Below are 16,661 nucleotides of genomic sequence, written 5' to 3'. Positions count from 1 at the left end.
AATGAGATCATACCCTGGAAATCTCAGACCTGAGAACGGTAAGAGTGGAGCCGTTCCCTACCTGCCTCTACCTGCTCTGCTACACTGAACCATGACACCCCATGAGGACTATGGACACTGGGGTCACATAGCACACACACCTGGAGTTCTTCTCCATGCTACTAAGGTATCTAGATAGTCTTGTGCCTTCAGCCAATGAGCTTCTCTTCCTGGGTACTTTCTCCCACAAAAGATATACAATACTTGGTTCACCCTGAATAAAGTGTATGGATTTATATCCACCATCAAATAAACCAATATGAACAAGCAAGGGTCGTCTCAGGGCTGCTTCATTAAGGGTCACTACAGGAAAGGCCTTTGATTAAAGAGCCTTGCCTAAGACTCCCGAGGGAGGCTTTTTTCCCCTCCAGACCCTCTGATACTCTCGGCCCTTGCTACTAATCATACTAGATTTTGCTAGTTCCAGGCTCCATCTTCCCCCTCCTGCCTGGCGCATAGATGCCCCAAGAGAAAAGGCAGACCACAGACCCCTCTCTATTCCTGACTCCTCTCTCAGCAGTACACCTGGCACCTAGGTACCCAGAGAGGAGACCGGGAACAACTATGGACCCCTGTTTCAGACTTTGCCCTGCCTCCTTCCAGCAGTGTGCCAGAGGTGTCCAGACACCCCACCCTGCCCCCGTCCCCCAGAGAGACAGACTCAAGTATAACAGTCTAGGTCTCTTTTAGGTCCTCTGAATTTCCTCTGTGAAGCTCTGGCTGACCTAAGGTAAACACACAGCCTGCACACTCAGTAGACTTTACTGAGAAAGGCTTTAAAAATACAAAAACAAGCTGGACAGATGTGGCATACACCTTTAATTCCAGCACTTGGGAGGCCAAGACAAGCTGATCTTTGAGTTAACCTGCTCTTCAGAGTGAGTTCCAGGACAGCTAGAGCTGCACAGAGAAACCCTGTCTTAAAAAAAACAAAAACAAAAAACTTAAAACAAACAAAACCAAAAACACTGGACAACCAACATGTTCACTTGTCAGGTTCCCACATGCCCTTTAAAAAACCCTAAAACTCTGTCCCTAACAGGTTTAAAGTGCTCACTGTAGGTTATGGCCTGCCATCTTCCAACTCAGCAGCTTGAAATGAAGCTCTTTTTCCTTTACTTTTCCTTTCAACTTATCGCAGCTAAGCACTTGATGTTGGGACAGCCCTTTCACATATCACAAAATACAGAAATTCATGGAAAGAACATGGAATTTAGAGTCCATAGACAGTAGGGAGATTACACAGCACAGACATTAAGTGTTGCCTGGATATAAAATAAACACCCCAAGATACCCTGTCTTGTTCTCCTTATCTGTTAAAGTAGAATTTGATACCAAACTGGCAAGAGGATTTTAAAAAAATGCTTAAGATGCCATGTGGCTGTGGAAAAGGAGGACACCCAGTGGCCTGTCTGCCTTGTGGCTCCAGCATAGGGAAACACCCAGGGGTCCACTAACCATATTGCTTGCCCACAGCAGAAGCCACTGCAATCTTCAAGTACAAGGTGGGTAGATGGGAGAGAAAGAGAGGTGGAACAGTTTGAGCATTATGAAGATGGAACTGGAGAGTGGAGGGTGAAGAGGAATACCACGTTGTGAGTAGCCTGCAGTGCCACCTGAGGCAATGTTGAAATCCCAGCCCATGCTGCCACTGAGGGCCACATCAGGGTTCATGGCCATGCAGCAGCAGGGGTCTGTGCTGTTGTTCCTGGCTCGTATTACCACACTAAAGACCATGCAGACATCCCTGGTCTAAGCTGCCACCTGGGACTATGTTGATGTCCAAAGGCTATTCAGAGCTGGCCCTATCCCTCACTGGCTGTGGCACTCTGGAGAGCTGGCCCTATCTCTTTTTTTTTTAATTTTTAATATTTTTATTACATATTTTCCTCAGTTACATTTCCAATGCTATCCCAAAAGTCCCCCATAGCACCCCCCACTTCCCTACCCACCCATTCCCATTCTTTTGGCCCTGGCATTCCCCTATATTGGGGCATATAAAGTTTGCAAGTCCAATGGGCCTCTCTTTCCAATGATGGCCGACTAGGCCATCTTTCGATACATATGCAGCTAGAGACAAGAGCTCCGGGGTTCTGGTTAGTACATCATGTTGTTCCGACAATAGGGTTGCAGATCCCTTTAGCTCCTTGGGTACTTTCTCTAGCTTCTCCATTGGGAGCCCTGTGGCCCTATCTCTTACCGGCTGAGAAGTCAGAGGCACTTGGGAGAGCAGGCCCTGTACCTCACCTTGTCAGCACAGTAGAGCTGGCCCTGGTGGCAGGGGCAAGGGCCAGCTGGCTCCAGGGCATGACTGTGATAGAGCTGGCTCCACCATTCATTTGTCATGAGGTGGCATGGGTGCAGAGAAGATGTCCCCTACTTGCCACCTGAGGCATTTAGGAGAGCTGGCCCCACCCCTTGCCTGCTACAGAATGTGGGAAAGTGGGTCCACACCTTGACTAGGCAGCACAGTAGAGCTGGCTCTGGTGGTATGGATGCAAATGAGCCAGGCCCAGGGGCATGAGAGTGAGAGAGTTGACCCTGCCCTTAGAGCTGCAGCATTGGGTGAGCTATCCCTGACAGTGCTGGAGAGCTTGCATGGGTGGTGTGGTTGTGGGAGAGCTGGGGGGGGGGGGGGGGCTGATGCACTCAGCTACAGCCTGGGTTTGAGTGGTCCACTCTAACATCTACCTCATCTGTGAACTGCTGGAGTGTGTTAAGGGCTGTTCCTGCAGGTCCAAAGCTGCAGGATCTCCATGACACAGGGCAACAACAGGATATTCCTGAGATTCAGGACTGATAGTGTAGCAGAAACTAGAGGTCTCAAACCAGACCACTGTTCATTGTAGTGAATATTTGCAAGTCAAGATGTGTGGACAAAGGGGTATACTGTGTGACACACTGCAGCCTCCATGGTGAAATTTTTTATGCTTTTAAAAAATTTTTGGGTTTTTTGAGGGGGAGGTTTCAAGGGCAGAGAGTAGATATAAAGGGAGGGGAGATGAGTGCAGTTGGGGTTCAACACCTCACCAAGAATCAATAAAAAGTTTTAAAAAAAAACCCTTCAATTGGTATCAGTACAAAGTGATTACCTTTCTGAGTTAATAATAGAATTATTTAACCAATAATTTCCCTAAATGTGCCCAACAGAATTCTCATCTCACAACCCTCTCCTCCCCCTTCCCTCCATAGTTTGCTCCCTAGGAATACACCTGAAGACCAGATGGGCTTGGCCTACCCTGCTTTGCCCCTCTCTGCTCATTGTCCTCACAGTGGTGGTAATGCAGCATCCTGACATGGGAAAGTCATGTCTGTAACAAGCCTGGCTATGTCCTCACCTCATTGCTTCAGAGTAAGGTGTGCTATGGACTTTATGCCCATGATCCCAGCAATAGAAATCCCAGAACAGGGTGTTTTCATGGTCTCTCCACCATCATAGCACATGAGACATGAACAGATGAGATGCCATCTGCCTGGGCTACTTTTCTGAGCCTTGGAGGAGCCATGGCTCATAGGCTGCTGTTTTTGCTGCCTATCTGTGAGTAATTAATCTGCTTTGTCTGACCTCTTGAATGATTGGTCTGTCTCACTGGATTTATGAAAAATGATAGCCTTTGCCAACAACTCCAAGAAGTATCTAAAAAATAACCGTCCTGGAGAAACCCTCACATATATTTATATTTCAGGATTGGGGATTGGTGGCACCTATTGTGTGAACCTATTTGACTTAGTTGAAATGTCAGCTCAGCTGGCCTCCATTTTTCCATGAATTACCTACTCCTATATCCATCTATGGTGTGGCTTGCTAAAGCTGTACTTGATCTCTGGGACTTGACCTCTAACTACTTCAGCTGTTGGGCCAAGGCTGAACACACACACACACACACACACACACACACACACACACACACACACCCCAAATGGTAAACCTTGTTATATGGCATCAAGTGTTCTCTGGACCTTGAATAGAGGGATCATGGTATTTTGCTGTTTTGCAATTCATCTAGGAATGGGTACAAGGGGCTGAGCCACTCATGGTCTGGACCATTTATATAAAAAGCCCAGAAAGGCAATCTATAGAGACTGTAGGAAAACAAAACAAAGCTGAAACCCTAGGAGACTCAGTGGAGACATTAAGCATTGGGTGAAATTTGCTGAGGTTAACCAAGCTCAAAATTCGTTGTCTCTAGCTTGAGAAAATTACTTGCAAGGTTGTGGGGCTAGTAATGTGTTCACATCATTTGGTTTTGTAAAATTAATAAAAGATGTTAATTACAATAGTTTGAACAGAGTCTCATTCCACCAATTTCCTCCCTAACACACTTCTTACTTTCAGGGTGAGTTGAAGTAGCCATAGGTATTTTGGGAACTTAAGGACCAATACAAAGTTGAAAGTTCATTTTGTTGTTGCCTAGTGGGCTATCTATTTGCATATCACACTGGTGTCTGCATAATAAACTTTTTTCAGATCTTTGCATGTAGGATTCTCTTCTTATGCCAACCAAAGGTGCAGGACCAGAGATATTACCACAATGCCTTGCAGTACTCACTGGAAGAAGTTTGAAACAAGTTTGGAAGCTGTTCTATGGTAAATTCCTCAAATCATCAGCTATGTAGAAACTACAAGGCAGTAGTCAAGAGTGGAGGGAATAAGTTGCCATGCTTATATGGTAAAGCATAGCCCATGCATAATCAAGATGAGCTCAACTTCCAGAATAGCAGAGCAGGGCCTCTGGAAACCTCTCCCTCTGTGATACCAACAAGAACACTGGGAATTGTCAAAATTAACTTTTTTAGAATGCTATAAATTAACCAATTATAGCCACCAGGGAATGTGTATTCAATAAAACTGGTTTAATCTCTGTAAGAACAATGAAACATGGCATTTCAACTTTCAGTAATCCTTTTGCCTGTCCCCAGATTACCTGGAAATCAGTAATACAACAACTGTAGTGGCAATGCCACCAACAGCCTAGAAGCCAATGGAGGAGCAGGGCAGGATAAGGCCCTGCTGCCTCAGCTCCACCAAAGCCAGTTTCTGGAGTTTCTCTTTTTTTTAATTAATCATTTTATTCATTTGCATTTCAAATGATATCCCTCTCCCCATCTCCCCTCTTCCCCCTCCCCTTTGCTCCATGAGGGTGCTCCTCCACCTACTCACCCATTCCTCCTTCACTGCTCTAGCATCCCCCTATGCTGGGGCACCAAGCCTCCACAAGACCAAAGACCTCCCCTCCCATTGATGTCAGATAAGGTCATCCTCTGCTACATATATGTCTGGAGTCATGGATCCCTCCATGCATACTCTTTGGTTGGTGGTTTAGTCTCTGGGAGATCTGGATGGCTCAGTTAGTTGATATTGTTCTTCGTATGGGGTGGCAATCCCTTTCAGCTCCTTCACTGGGGTCCCCTGGCTTAGTCCGATGGTTAGCTGTGTCTGCATCTGTACTGGTCAGGTGCTGGTAGAACCTCTCTGGAAACAGCCATACCTGGCTTCTGTCTGCAAGCACTTCTTGGCATCAGCAATAGTGTAGGGGTTTGGTGTCTGCAGATGGGATGGATCCCTTGGTGGGGTGGTCTCTGGGTGGCCTTTCCTTTAGTCTCTGTTCCATTTTTTTGTCCCTGTCTTTCTTTTGAACAGGAACATTTTTGGTTTAAAATTTTTGAGCTGCGTGGGTGGCTCCATCCCTCAACTGAGGGTCATGCCTATCTACTGGAGGTGGTCTCTCTCCACAGGTTGTATCTCCCCTATGTTGGGTATTTCAGCTAAAGCTATGGAAGCCTATCACTTCACTGGAGTCTGGTACTTTCTAGTGGCTAGAAGTGGTTTTCAGTTGACCCAATTTACAGCTTGTTTTGCACAAATAACCCTGTCAGCAAGACATTTCAAAAAAAAGTAATGGCATTCTCTTTTGAGTTGCTGGCCAGGCCTGACTCCCGAGCAGCCCATTGTGGAGGCTTAGTTACTCCCTCTGCCTCTCCTGAGGTGTAAGGGAAGTCCTTACTGCTGAAGGCACCATGTATTTCAGATACATGGCACAGAGGCCCCTAAGCAGGGACTGACCTGAATGCCCCCTCCCCAAGGACTAGCATTTATGGAAACAGAAGGCATCATGAAAGCTTGCAAAAGAGGAGGACACCAACAGCCTGCCAAGCTATGATATCTCTGAACCATGTCAATGACCAGCAGGGCACAATAATCCTACAGGTGCAGTAGTGGCGCACAGTCCATGGTAGTAAACAACTGCTCTCTAATTGAACATAAGACTTGTCCAAAAAAAAAAAAAGGGATACCATTCTTGACACTGGATGCCTCCCTAACTACTAATCCATGCTAGTGAACACATGGTTACTGGAGGAGTGTCTGCAACCACTACTTTACTAAACCACCAAAACCCCTAACAACCCATAAGCATTTGTCCTTATTCACAGTAAGTCTTGACCCTCATCAATGAAACTTCTCTTTGCAACAAAGGAAAACTACTACAGAAAGCCACAGCCAATCAATCTGCAGAGTTGTGGATATGTATCCACATATTCAGAGCTGTAATACGTATCCAGTCCCAATGGATGCATCTACAAAACATTCCTGCACCTAAGGCTCAGAGAAGATTATAGAAAAGGGGGTTGGAAACCAGACAAGCTAGAGAATCAGGGATGTTTCTGTGAGATGGAATCTCTTAGTAACATTAGAAGCTCTACCAATACAGTCTCACCCAAATATGAGCTGAACAGAAATGGCACCAATGGACATGCCCAAGGACCTTAACCCTACGCAGAGAACTCCAGGTCACCTAAAAAGCTGGGGGTGGGGAAGGTGGTCCTCCCTAGGGAAGAGCATGCCAATGTTTTGTCCAGTGTCAAATGGTCAGCCCTGAAAACATGCATACAAGTAACACTATATGGGCTCAACAGGTTATATTTAGGAATATACATGTGTATACAAAGACATATCTGCATGCCATCAGAGAAGTAAAAAAATAAAGACATAGTAAGATACCACTTCATACGCCTCAAATAATCCTATCTTTGAAAGACTGACCACATCAGATGTTGGTGAAGTTATGGAAGAGCTCAATGTGTACACTGCACTGAAGATATGAAACAAACATGGACCCTGGAAAACAGATTGTCCACTGCCTGCTACATGAACCAGCTCTTCTGTTTCTAGATGCTTACCCAAGGAAATGAAGACATATGCTCTAATAAGGACAAAACTTTTATTTAAAATAGCCTAAAATTGAAAGCAATTCATTGTTTACCAGGTGAAGAGTTTGAGAAAAATGATATATCCATACACTGGAAGGCAGGTAGAATATTCTTAATCTGGAAATCTGAAACCCAAACAGCTGCATAATCCAAAACTCTTTGAGCACTAACAGGATACCATAAGGTCTTTATTAAAATAGCATCCAACCTAGGAACTGGAGAGATGGCTCAGAGGTTAAGAGCACTGGCCGTTCTTTCAGAGGTTCAATTCCCAGCAATCACATGGTGACTCACAACCATCTATAATGGCGTCTGATGCCCCCTTCTGGTATAAAGGTATATATGTACATATGCTGCATAGATTCTACCTATGCAAACAGAATCATATCATATACATAAGATAAGTAGGAATGTTCAGCTTTTGGTTTCTCTGGCCCAAGTTGGATGTCTTTTCACACATAAAATACCTTGATTCCTGGTGTTTGTGTGTGTGTGTGTGTGTGTGAAGTTTTTAAATACTTAGATATTAAAATACTTGAAATTTGGTATAAAATTGCCTTCAAGCTATGTGTACAAAGGTATTGAAAATATAAATTAACTTTATGTTTAAACTTGGGCCCTATACCCTGTACACACACGTGAATATACCACAGATATTCCCAAATCTGAAATGTTTCAAGTCCTAAGCCTTTCAGACAAGGGATAATCAACTTGTACCATGAAGTAATAGAAAGGAATTAGCTATGTGTACTTAAGGTACAGAGAAAAACAATACCCAAAGCATAATTCTACTTACATAAGGATTTAAACAATGCAAACTCATAGTTGATGACAGGAAACAGATCACTGGACTACTGGGATGCAGGTTGTATATGTGACAGACAGGGAGGAAGGACCAAGAAGGAACACAGGGGAGGTGACACTCGCCTATAATCTTCACTGTCTTCACTGGAATGATGATTTTGTCCATTTGTGGCAAAAATAATCAAATCACACATCTCAAGTATATGTAGTTAATTGTATGCCCATTATACTTCAATTTAACTGTTAAACATGAGTCCATGGTGGCCTTTGCATATATGTGACATGACACTTCATTATTTGAAAAACTTAGTACTTGGCTTTAACTAACACATTTAAGCTGATTAAAAAAAAACCTGGGAAACATGGTAGTTAACATTAAATTAAATTGTTGCTGAGATTTTTTTTGCTTGTTTTGCTTATGTATTTATTTTGCAATAGGGTTTTATTATGTAGCCTAGACTCACCTCAAACTTGAAATTCTCCTGTGTAACTTCTTAACTGCTAGAATCATGTGGTGCAGTTGACTTTTTTTAAAAAAAAGTTTTTATTTTATTTTATGTTTTATTTTGTTTATTTTAGTTTTAATTTTATTTTATGTGTATATGTCTTTTGCCTGTGCATATGTCTGTTTGTTACCTGCGTGCTTGGTACCTATAAAGACCCAAAGATGTTGTTTTGTTTATGCTCTGGAACTAGAATTACAGAGGTTGGTGATCTGCCATGTGAACTCATGGAAGCAAACTCTGGTGCTCCTGAAAAGAAGCCCCAGTCCATGATTAACTTTTAAAATGGTGGGGGTTTTTTGTTTGTTTTTGTTTGTTGTTGTTATTGTTGTTTTTGAAATCTGTATTGCCAATGGGACAAATGGGCATTAGGAAATGATCAATATGAGTGAGCAGATTATTTTTTAGTATTACTTTCAAAGCCTCAATGAGGTTGCGCATCTTGCTGTGTGTTTATCGGTACCTGTGGTTTTCCTTTGTGTGGTGCCTGTTTGTCTTGGTTCGCTTTCTCTTGGGGACTTTTCTTTCTTGGTTTGTATGCAGTCTTTGTTGAGGTGGCTTTTTAGTCAAATTGAGCATGAAGTCATTTGCATGTAAAAATGTTCAGTAAGTCATTGCAGATGTAGTATTGGGTCTCCAAGGGAAAGAAAACAAATGAACAAAAGCAAATGAAAGTTAAAGGAATGAAAAGGATCCAGTGAAGGCAAAATCCAGGGGAGGATTGAGTGACCTGGAAAAACATGTCCTTGAGTAACGGTAGCCAGACAGACTTCCTGCAATAACCAATTTAGTGTGTCATAAATGTGTGCAATAAGTCCCCAGGTCGCTGATGTTTATCAAAGTGTCTGCCCTACTCTGGCTGTTGTTGTTGTTGGGGTTTTTTTTTTATTTGTTTTTTTGCTTTTTGGGGTTTTTTTGGGGGAGAGGGGGGTTCTTTGCTCTTGGCGAACTCCAACTTGGTGTGGTCTCTTAAGACTACAGGATTCCGGGCTGGTGAGATGGCTCAGTGGGTAAGAGCACCCGACTGCTCTTCCGAAGGTCCAGAGTTCAAATCCCAGCAACCACATGGTGGCTCACAACCATCCGCAACGAGATCTGGTGCCCTCTTCTGGAATGTCTAAAGACAGCTATAGTGTACTTACATATAATAAATAAATAAACCTTTAAAAAAAAAAAAAGACTACAGGATTCCAGCCGTGGTGGCGCACGCCTTTAATCCCAGCACTCAGGAGGCAGAGGCAGGTGGATTTCTGAGTTCGAGGCCAGCCTGGTCTACAAAGTGAGTTCCAGGACAGCCAGGGCTACACAGAGAAACCCTGTCTCGGAAAACCAAAAAAGACTACAGGATTCCACAGAGCGGACTCCGCAAGGGAAATCTGGAATGTGCTGCTTCTGCAGGCTGGCGCAGTGCCTCTGAAACCCAAGGTGGGTTTAGATGGCCTTGCTCAGTCTTGTCTAAAGACTGCCCGTGCAGTTGTCACTGTTGTTGAAGCCAAGCCTCAGGGCTACTGTCACACGAGAGCAAGGTAAATAGCTGTGGCTTATGTCTGCAGGGTCACCTGCCACCGTAGACACAGCCGCAGTGCCGCTCTCCATTGTCCTCAAGTGCTCACATATTCTCAGACTTTTTACATGATCTGCAGAATAGGATATTTTAATATTTTCCTCCTAAGCAAGTTTGCCTTTCTCCCCGATTCTGTTAACTAAGGCTCCACAAAACCTGAAGCCACCCCTGATTCCAGGCAAAACTCCATGAGAAGTGTTTCCATTGGGCCTTTTGGTTCTCGTCTTCTTTTTAACTGTTAAGTGGCAGGGTGGGGGAACAGAATCAAAGCGGTCTGACTTCATCCCTGCTTCTTCTTCCTGGTAACTGCAACGTAAAGCTTGTGTGCTGGCTAGTTTTATGTCAACTTGATACAAGCTAGAATCATTTGGAAAGAGGGACTCTCAACTGAGAAAAACGCATCCCGATGATTCGTCTGTACCTAAGTCTGCAGTGTATTTTCTCTTTTTCTTCTTTGTTTCCTTCCTCCCTTCCTTTCTTCCTTCCTTCTTTCTCTCTTTCCTTTAATGTTTATTCAATACAACACAATCACCATCTTCAGTGAGGTGGCTGACCACATCCACTTCCAAAGTTGTCTCTAAATTGGAGTTCCTTGTGGAGCCAGTCCAAGCCTCAGCGTTCTTGTCAGCTCCAGGGACACAGAACTCCTTCTATAGGTGTCTCTGTCTGCCTCCCCTCTTGTGAATCTTGTGAATCGCTCACCCTCTGGACCTTTGGGCAGAGACCTGCCAGTCCCAGGACGACTGCTGCGCAGGGTGGCAGGCACAATTCTCCCAAGTAGGTTGAAGTAATCTTGGAGATACTGGATGCCCCTGTTCATTAGGGACCAACAGAAATGTTTCCAGGCAAATTACTCTTTCACATAGCCTCAGAACTTGAGAGACTGCATGACATTCATTACATGAAGACTGGGCACATTCTTGTCCCAGCTTGGGTTGTTTGAGCATGTGGGCATCTTTCTTGGCAACCACTCCTTCCTCAAAAAGAAGTTGATAGGTGGCAATCTGGTTCTTCTTAGGCATCAACATCAAGGCAGCTGCAGGGTCCGAGTAGGAAGCTGGAAGGGAAGGGGCTTGTGTAATTCAGTGTCTCTTCCTGGACTGTATTGTCTTCATTAGTGATTGACATGAAAGGTCAAATCCTGTTATGGGTCTTATTGTCTTCTTAATTGTAAAGACCTTGGAGGCACTCCCTCAGCTCCCTTGGTTCCCACTGAGCTATTGACTACCCCCTCTGAAGTAGGCTTAACCAAACACAACCTTGAATTTGAAAGAAGAGGAAGCCAGAAGTGGGCTTGGCTCTGAATTTGATTGACTTAGGCAATCAATAAGCACTATTTTTTTTTCTTGCATTTCTCCAATTTAAGGTTTTCTGAGGGAGAGGATTGCTTGGCTTCAGTGTAGATAGAAAAGGCTAGACCATGAGCCTTTATTACCGTATGTTTACCCATGACATTGAAAGAATAATGTAGAGAACATTCTTTCAAACAAGATGGTAAGCCATTCTACCAGCACGTTCCTATAATCCCAGCACGTGGAAGGTGCAGACAGGAGGATCAGGAATTCAAGGTTATCCTTGGTTATGTAGAGAATTTTAGGTTGGCCAGACAGTGGTGGCACAAGCTTTTAATCCCAGCACTTGGGAGGCAGAGGCAGGCAGATTTCTGAGTTCAAGGCCAGCCTGGTCTACAGTGAGTTCCAGGACAGCCAGGGTTATACAGAGAAACACAAGCCCCTTCCCTTCCAGCTTCCGCCTCGGACCCTGCAGCTGCCTTGATGTTGATGCCTAAGAAGAACCAGATTGCCACCTATCAACTTCTTTTTGAGGAAGGAGTGGTTGCCAAGAAAGTTGCCCACATGCTCAAACAAAAAAGAAAAGGAGAGAGAGAGAGAGAGAGAGAGAGAGAGAGAGAGAGAGAGAGAGAGAGAGAGAGAAACTGGGGTCAATCTAGGCTACATGAGACCTCGCCTCAAAAACAAAACCTAAAGTAGCAGTGTTTACACTCTTCAGATCTACCTGTTTCCATGGCTGCATCCAGGAATGTGGTCGTTCTTTTTCCTCATCCAATTAAAACACAAACAAATATATTTACTCTTCCACTTTCAGCTGATTCTTAAACCAAAAAAAAAAAAGTGGAATTTGGTTATAACCTCATCCTCATCTAAAAAGATTGGTGTGTGTGTGTGTGCGTGTGCGCGTGTGTATGTGTGTGTGTATGTGCGTGTGCATAAGTTCTAAAGAGTCAGGAGTGAAAAGCAGTCTCTCAAGTATCCTCAAGAACTTGAAATCCAAGCCAGGCATGGTGGCGCATGCCTTTAATCCCAGCACTTGGGAGGCAGAGGCAGGCAGATTTCTGAGTTTGAGGCCAGCCTGGTCTACAGAGTGAGTTCCAGGACAGCCAGGGCCATACAGAGAAACCCTGTCTCGAAAAACCAAAAAAAAAAAAAAAAAAAAGAAATTAAAATCCAATAAAATTGATGTATTTCTTATAATTATATAATTGGCTGATTGCCTGTGGGTCATACACCAATCTATCTCAACCATAACTTGTGAAATTGAAAGGCCATTTTTTAGTTTAAAAAGACACCATGACAATAAACCATGCTACAAATGGATCAGTCCAAGGCATTTAGCTGTGCCTCACATCTGTTAAAGGATGTGGGCTCTGATAGATAGCGTATCTCACAGCCGCCTTGATTCACATGTGTAAGTATGTATGTGAAGCCTAGTTTGGGCAGAGTGAAAGACTGTAAACACAATCTTTTCTCATTATATAAATTATCAAACACTTCTGATTATTTTGCTTCCTTCATAGTCATTTATTAGCAACACACATAAAGATAAGAGCAAGTGTCTACTGCCTTACAGTACTTAACCCAGGCGTCCTTGGAAGTGGATTACAGAGAGTAGCTCAGAACCTGAGGGAATTCTGAATGTACAAGACCTACTTCTTGCTCCCGGGTACTTTCCAGTGCTGATGTCAGAAGCCAGCAGGAGAGTGCTCTGCGATGCTCCACTGAAGGGCATAGATTACTTCCTGAGGAAGACTGAAACTTGTGAACAGAATAAAGACATAGTGCAGCAGCTGAGTGCTCATTACATGCTAGCCACTGTGAGTAGCATCTATCTTCACTGCCTCGTTTCACGAGAACAACCGTACAGTTACGGTAACAACAGGACGGCAGAGGGAATATTACTAGCTTCGTTTTGCAGGTAAAGAAATAGGTTTTGAGAGCTTAAGCAACTCACCTTAGGACACAGAGAGTGGCAGACAAGGTTGTTTACCTGTCACTCTCAAGCTCTGGCTTGGATCCCAGCACCACACAGATGCATGTAGCAGTGCATGCCTGTAACTCCAGCATTTGGGAGGTGGTCAGCTATACACCAAGTCTGAGGCCAGCCTGGGTCAGAGACTGTGTCAGAGAGGCGGCAGGCGTGGTGGGGGCACATTCTTGTGCCCTGACATATCCACTCCTGATATATCCAAGCACAGGAGCTTTGGATAGGTCTCACCATCATCACTACAGACACACGGCCACAGCACTGAATGTATTTTTCTGCATATTCATATATGTATAAATATATATGAATGTGTGAAATTGTCAAAGTAAATTAGAGATATTTTGTTTTTCAAACGGATCTTGGAGTGGAAGCTAGGCATGAGGGTGTATGCCTCTAATCTTAGTACTGGGGAAGCTGACACGGTACAACTGTGAACTCAAGGCTGGCCTGGGATACACAATGAGATCCTATTACACACACACACACACACACACACACACAGAGAGAGAGAGAGAGAGAGAGAGAGAGAGAGAGAGAGAGACAAGGCACTAGCTTGACGTTGTTTTTACAGTTTCCTCACAGGAGGAAAATGGACAGCATGCAGTGTTTTAGTGGGGGGAGGCTGGGGGGCTGGGGGGCTGGGGGGTTAGGGGGGTGAACAGCACAGACAAATTGAGCCCGGAAGCCCACCTTCCTACTCTACTAATCCTGAATACAGAAGTAGGTTTTCCCCAGTAGAATCAAACCCTCATTGACTGAGTGAACCTGAACAGGGCAGATTGGAGTCTGACAACTCATGGTTACCTTCTTACAACCCCAAGTCTTGCTGCCTCCCAAGCACTTCTTAACTGCTGCCCCCCAATCCCTATCACAGACTGTGGAGGCCACGGACTGCCAGAAAACCTGCAATTCCTTGAGTCCTCTTCTCTGTCCATGTCCACATCTAAACGTCCTTGCCTTACTCCTCTACGTGTGGATGCCCATCTTTGAAGAACATGGCCAGGTGCTTTATTTACTAGGCTCGTGCTAGAAACTGATGATGAAGCTAGGAACCACACAAGGAGCTGAGTCTTCCTTTAGGGAAGCAAGCCCCCGAGACCCAGAACTCCTCCTCCTTGAACCAGTGATGACTGGGACTGCACTTCAGTGACTTCACATAGCCATATTGCCCGAATGAGCATGGGAAATCTCCATGTAGTAAACATGTTCCTTGTCAGCCGTGAAGAAACAGAAACTGTACGAGACACTCTGGGAGATGCCGTTAAGGAGAGGCTCAGCAAACTTGTGGGACTTACAGCTTCTGTCCATAGGAGATATCTGTGGGAGTGCTGATCACAGGCTGAAGCCAGGGGGCTGCAGGGACTGGCACTTCCAGAGCACCCCTCTAACAGACTGTATTATTTTCTCACTGCTGTTACAGAATACTTGACAAAAGCATCCTAAAGAAGGTTTTATTTTGGTTCTCAGTTTGAACGTGGACAGGAAGGTGTGGTGGTGGGACAAGCAGGACAATGCATCCACTGACAAGAAGCAGAGGGTAACAAGCATGGTACTCTGTATGCTTTGTATTCAGTGGAGAACCCAAACCAATGGAATAGTGTTGCCCATATTCAAAACCTTTCTAGAAACACTTGCATAGTCACACCTAGCGCTGTTTCTATGGTGATTCTACATCCAGTCAAATTAACAATGAAGACTAAAAACCACACAGGCTTCACCCTTCTCACTTTCCTTCTTAAGCCACCTCGCTGCTCCACCTCCTCTTCTCTGCCTCTAGAAAGCACTGCCTTGAAAGGGCTGAGAGGCAGCTGCCCCCAAGGCAGTTCCCGCCTCTCAGAGGCAGCTCTCCCTGATCCATGCCCTGGCATCTTTTGTGCCTGGCAATGAGAGTCGTTTTACCAGCTCTTTCTTCTACATTCTAGGGGAACAAGATAAACTCAATTTGCTTCTTTCTCAAGCCAAGACTGGGGGAACTGTGAATCCAGCTTGCGCTTACCCTAGCATCCGCTATCCCGCCAGCCAACCACTGGAAACAGTAAATGAAGAATCCACTTTTTTTCTCCTACCATTTCATTCATCAACTTCCTGCTCTCTGGCTCTCCAGAGAGACAGCAACACTCCAGACGCTAAACCATCACCAGCAGGCTTAAACTGTGTGATGTTTTCAGCTTCTGGCAAGTGCTCCACATGGCAACAAAATTGTACTATCTTTCTCCACAGACTGTTCAGTATCACATTCTCAGATGCTTGAGGTGACTTCCAGCTTTACAGATATAGCCCCATTTAAGCTTTTATCCGTTATAAATTGGCAGCCAAGTAAACTCTGGAAGCCTAGTTACAATATTCATGAGGAGAGGTGGGTAAACCCTGACTCCTAGGATTCACCATGTCCCCCACTCAACGCTCTTTCTAGAACTAACTTCTCCAAACTTCTCTTTGAAAAGAAGCTCGTATCTCACATACCACAACTGCTAAAACTGCACACAAAGTTGTAAGAGGTGTGTTCCCAGAGTCTGACGTTCAGACTCTGCATGACTTTTCGGACTTGGGATGTGTGAAATCTGTTTTGAATGTTTGGCGACACCCTTGGCTTACCCGATAACTCTGCATTATGTTTTGTTCAGGCAGAATGATCATTCCCTCTTTAGATGTCTTTGCAACCAGTATGGTCAGAACTGTCCATTTTCCCAAGAGAAAGAAAAGGCAGGTTAAGGTAAAGTGGAGAAAACCCAGCTCTGGGTCTTAGATACTATTTGGTAGCATTGCAAATTTTAGGGTTGGTGGAACCCAGTGGTTTGCAAAGAATACATATCTAAGATTTTTACCTAAGAGCCAAAGGAGGCTAGAGGGGCAATGAAGGACCTAAGACCATTTGTCTCTGGACCATCAACATCCTCATCTTCAGGCCACTCAGCCTTTTGGAAGAACAATTTCCTCTCTTTAGAGACAGCATGAACTCTTTAATGAGAAGCAATGACTAGAGCACACCATTGCTCGAGACTCACTTGACATTGGCGGCTGCTTGCTTCAGACGAGGGCAGAGGAAGCCATTCCTCAAGGCTGAAGTAAAAAGTTCTCAGTTATGGGCAGTGGTGTTTGTCTGGACTGAATGTTCCCATGGGCTTGCTGTCTTATTCAAAGTATTGAAGGAGTGCACATAAACAGAGCAGCAATGGATGGTAAGATAAAGCTGGGGTAGGACGCCCTGAGCTAGGGTACCCAAGAACACCTGCTTATTGCTAGGGGTTTCCCTTTGTGAA

At 44.5% G+C, this 16,661-nt stretch overlaps 1 pseudogene; it reads right to left on the bottom strand.

Moving 5' to 3' along the window:
• Positions 1-10,633: 10,633 nt before the first annotated feature.
• On the bottom strand, positions 10,634-11,147 carry LOC110294155 (small ribosomal subunit protein eS10 pseudogene; annotated as a pseudogene).
• Positions 11,148-16,661: the final 5,514 nt, after the last annotated feature.

This window comes from Mus caroli, unplaced genomic scaffold (genome assembly GCF_978045245.1).
Source record: "Mus caroli unplaced genomic scaffold, Mus_caroli_1 scaffold_4, whole genome shotgun sequence".
Classification (NCBI taxonomy): domain Eukaryota; kingdom Metazoa; phylum Chordata; class Mammalia; order Rodentia; family Muridae; genus Mus; species Mus caroli.
This window is presented reverse-complemented; position numbering and strand designations above follow the sequence as displayed.